This window comes from Hevea brasiliensis, chromosome 9 (assembly GCF_030052815.1).
Source record: "Hevea brasiliensis isolate MT/VB/25A 57/8 chromosome 9, ASM3005281v1, whole genome shotgun sequence".
In the NCBI taxonomy this organism is placed as follows: domain Eukaryota; kingdom Viridiplantae; phylum Streptophyta; class Magnoliopsida; order Malpighiales; family Euphorbiaceae; genus Hevea; species Hevea brasiliensis.
In genome coordinates, this window is record NC_079501.1 from 18,484,491 (window position 1) to 18,489,491 (window position 5,001).

General features: G+C 36.0%; 1 long non-coding RNA gene across 1 annotated transcript; it reads right to left on the reverse strand.

Moving 5' to 3' along the window:
• Window positions 1–426, reverse strand: LOC131183377 (uncharacterized). Its single transcript, XR_009151484.1, has 3 exons — window positions 371–426; window positions 134–238; window positions 1–18 (listed from the first exon to the last, which is right to left on the reverse strand). It is a non-coding gene; the product is annotated as an uncharacterized LOC131183377 (long non-coding RNA).
• Between the last annotated feature and the right edge of the window lie 4,575 nt (window positions 427–5,001).

A 5,001-nucleotide genomic window follows, 5' to 3' on the forward strand; every position in this document is an offset into this window, starting at 1 on the left:
TAGCGCCAAAAATGCATCCTGCATAAGTCAATACACATATTTTAAATTTATTTTTCTTGGCAATTGAATAAACAAACTCACTTATTCATTTTTTTTCATATAATTGAAAGACATAAAATACTTGTTCACTTACCTTAATTGATTGCGCTCGTGAATCAACCATATCGGAGGTGCCTTTCCTAGTGTGGGTCTTATGGAAAAGTTCATAAGGAAAAGGTCTTCGGCCAAGCTGGGCTTCCTGAAAAGATATAATGATTTTAGTGATGTTTATAATAATGTTCGATTATTTGCTACTAATATGTAGACAGACAATAACAAAACTAGTAAATACGAAATCATTACCATCCTATAGTAAATATGAAATCATTACCATTCTATCTGCGTGAGTAGCATGTGAAACTGAACCCCCTGTGTGTCTAGAGATGCTCGCCTAACTCCCTATCTCACTACAACGGTTAGCAGTGAATTGATGGCTCTTGGCTTTAAACTCTGGGCTACTCCATGCCTCCTTCCATTTTTGCATTGTACTATTAGGCACGATGACCTTGGATTTTCCTTTCCTGACATTGCACATTAGGGCCTTATAGCGCTCCTTACGCCTCAAGCTTCCTTTACTAGTGGAGTCACCTCTTGCCAATCAAAGTATTTGTATAAAATAAATAAAAATTAAGACAGTTGTATTAGTATGATAATATTTTAGAAAAAATTGACAAAGATTTCCCTAAATTTTGGACAATCCAACCTAGTTATTAGGTATTAATTGCACTGTTAAAAACACTTCATATATTCTCAACAATAAATAACATCCACCCCAACTACAACAACTCACAACAATATATATTTTCAATATCACACAAGTACATATAGATCATTTAAGCATTAATATACTTCAATTGTGTTCTTTTACATTAATTCACAAATTCTCATCACTTAAATGATATTTGTTCATAACATTCTTTTTTGAGGTTTCATAAACTATGCAAATTAGTTATCTGATAGCTAATATTTAAATATTTATTTTATTACTTGAAATTCATCCCAGTAAAACTCTTTTGTTTCAGGCGTGATAGTTATCCAACACAGCCCCTCTGGGTCCATCCTCTCCTAGAAGATATTCTTCATCTACTTAGCACATACATCAGATCGATGTAAACAGTACAAAAGAAAGACAAAATATATTGATTTTATGTAAATGTAGAAACACAAGACTTCAATTCCCAATGATATGAAATACCAAATCATAGATAAAGTTAATTAATTTTAAATACTTACGTGCCATTAATGAGCTTTATTCTTTTCTTTCTTCCAAATGTAGTGAGTGATAGGCCATCCATCGATGATATTGGTGCTGCCCCAACTGAATGACCTTCATGACCAGAGGTTGATCCAATTGCAGGCTCAGAAGATGGGGTAATAGGTGGTGGCGGTGGAGGTGGAGGTATAGCTCGATGCTGTGTTGAAGCAGTAGACCCCTCTGGATCTGGTGCCGACCTCCCAGTGGATCGTGAAGGAACTGAGGTGACCACTGTAGATTGGTCTAGTTGATCATTGGGCTCATCCCGCATGTAATCGCCTTGACCGTGAATGACCCAACAAACCTCCCTGCCTCGCATCCTGCATAAATAATTGTATTAATTAGTTAGCTTCATTCAACTTATGATACATAATACAGATGAAATTAGTTAGAGTTTATACTTCAAGTTTAGAAATATAAATTCATTAAGAGAAATACCTAATTCTAATTAGTATCACTATCATATACATCATCGCATTCCTCATCACTTTACGAGTCCAATTCAAGCTCTTCTTCATCTTCAACATCCTCTTCATTAATTTCAACTAGTACCGCTTTGATCATTCAAATATTGTTGTTGATCATCATCATCGTCAATTTGAATCAAAGGGACTTCCATTTCATCTTCTTGAAATGGTTCTTCCAGTGCAGGGGGGGTTGTGACATTCACTTGCTCAGGAAGATCAATAACAGATCTCGCTTTGATTTTGAACAGCCCACCAATCATCCTTGTCACGTTTTAAGCTTGGATATATGGAATAATTCACCTGAGCAGCTTGGATAGCAAGAACAAATGGTTCATACCTATTGAAGGATCTTTTATGATTAATATCCACAAGTTTATATTTTGGATGAATCTTTGTTCCCACATTTGGTGTTGGATCAAACCAATCACATTTAAACAATACACTTCTTTTCATTGGTAATCCAGGGTACTCCAATCGTAGCACTTCAATTAATTGTCCATAGTAGTCACTTTCATTAGTACTGTAATTAGTCCCCTTGATACATACCCCACTGTTCATCGTTGCCCTATGCGAACCATAACCTTTAGTGTGAAATTTATAACCATTAACTACATAACTATTGTAGCACATAACACTTCTTAATGGACCCTTTGATAGATCCTTTAAAAGCGGCTTGATATATTGTTGGAGGGATTGTGAACATATTTATTGAACCACTTATCAAATTCACGCTCTAGTTTCTCATCAACTTGTTTATCATTGATATTTGGATTGGCCATGTGTAACTCATTAACAAAAATGCTGCACACAATGAAAATAGTTAATTACATGTTTGGAATCAATAATGGCATTGCAACAATTATAATAATTGAATATTAGAAAAACTTACTCAATGTACGGTTTTACTTCTATACAATTCAACAATATGTACAATTGTCGCTTGAAATTCTTGTTCGTGAGATATCTAACCTTTCCTTTTCTGGCCTACCGGAATGAGTGAAAATTGATAGATTCCTAGATGTTCATCCATATGTTGTATCATCATTGCGTGGAACCTTTCGATGCCTTGTGTTGACATGGGGTTCAAAATAATGAGCGCAGAATGACGATGCTTCTTCAACTAAGTATGCATTGCATATGGAACCTTCCACTTTGGCTTTATTTTTCACATTATTTTTTAACTTCCTAAGGTACCTGTACCATTTACTATTTAGTCACAACAAAGTTTTTATTTCTCCATGTAATGATAGTATACAACAATACATTAAACTAGTTACCTCTCAAATGGATACATCCACCGATATTGCACAGACCCAATCCATGCTTCATAAGCCAAATGCACTGGGAGATGTTCCATGGAGTCAAAGAAACTTGGAGGAATATACGCTCTAGTTTACATAATATAATAGGAATCTCTTCATTGAGTCATAACATGGCTTCTTCTCTAAGTGTTGTTGAAGTTAACTCTCTAAAGAAATTGCTCAATTCGGTCAATGCTTGCCACACATTTTTGGAAGCAATTCCTAAATGCTATTGGGAGTAATCTTTGCATAAAGACATGACAATCATGGCTTTTCATCCCAAACAACTTTAGTTTTCTCATGTCTATACACCTACCCATGTTTGACACATAACCATCTGGGAATCTAAGATTTTTAAGCCATTCACACAACACTGCTTTTAATTGTTTGTCTAATGTGTAACATGCTTTAGGATACTTTCTGTTGCCATATCCTCTCTAACTCAGGTCGGTGACAAAACTCTTTCAAATCTTCTCTTGATTTTGCATTGTCCTTCGTCTTCCCTTCAACATTCATCACAGTATTAAAAATATTTTCAAATACATTTTTCTCTATATGCATGACATCCAAGTTGTGGCGAAGCATGTTAGTACTCCAATATGGCAAATCCCAAAAATGCTCGTCTCTTCCAACCCGTGTTTTTGCTTTGCAACTTTTATTCTCATCTGCACCCATATCTGTGACACAATTTAATAGTATATGTTCTATTTGTTCTAAAATTTCCTCACCGGATAGAATGGGGAGCACTTTTGTAATCGCTTTGTTCTTTCTAAAAGCAATTTTATTAAAGGATGGTTAGCTGGTAAGAATTTACGGTGATTGTCAAACCATGATTGTTTACCACCCTTTGTCAATGTGAATGCATCTGAATCGTCCCTACAATATGGACAAGCGGTCTTGCTCTTTGTGCTCCAACCGGATAACATTGAATATGCAGGAAATCACTTATTGTCCATAATAACGCAACCCTCATATTAAAATTATTCTTCTTTGATGCATCATATGTCTCAACTCCAACTTCCTACAACTGTTTCAACTCTGCAATAAGGTAAGTACACATCCAATTTGTCTTTTGGGTTTCTCGGACGGGAACTAGTACCGTTAGGAACATATACTCTTCCTTCATACATAACCAAGGAGGCAAATTGTAAGGAGTGACAATGATCGCCAAGATGAATATTGTTGTCGGTGACCGAATGGTTGAAACCCATCGTCCTAGCCTTACATTCGAACCTCAAGAAGAAATGAAGGATGTGTTTTATTAAAATGCTTCCATGTAGTTGCATCGAACAATGACACATTACCCCATCTTCATGGTCATGCTCGATGCCATCTCATTTCTTTTCTTTGTTGCATTCAAGCATATAATCTTTGCAATCTCTGTGAGAGGAAAGTAGTACATTTTCTTATGTGGCACATTGGTTTGAAAATTAGAAGCGCCTCGACTATGTCGTTTGAACCGTGGATGGTCACAAAATTTGCAATTCGTTAACTCACTATCTTCAGCCCAATATAACATACATCCATTAGTACAACAATGAATCTTCTCAACAGGTAGGCCCAATGCTTGAACCAACTTCTTCATCAGAAAAGTTTTGGTCATTAAATTTTCATCGGTAACACCTCTTTCATAAGTTGACAAATGTCATCAAAACACCTTCGACAAATGATGTTCGCCTTGATGTTCAACATCCTTGCAACAACTGAGAGCTGCGAATGGCTTTCACAACCTGGCCACACCTCTTGATTAACAGCTTGCAACATGTCATACAATTTTTGAGCTGATGGATTTGGAGGCTCCTCCATTACATCCTGAAAGAAATCAGGACCTGCTGCATCCATTACCATTTGCTCATAGGTATTGCTTGTGCTATTATCAACCTCTTGAACAGACTCCGCTATCATAACATTTATGTTTTGACTATCAATATTACTTGTG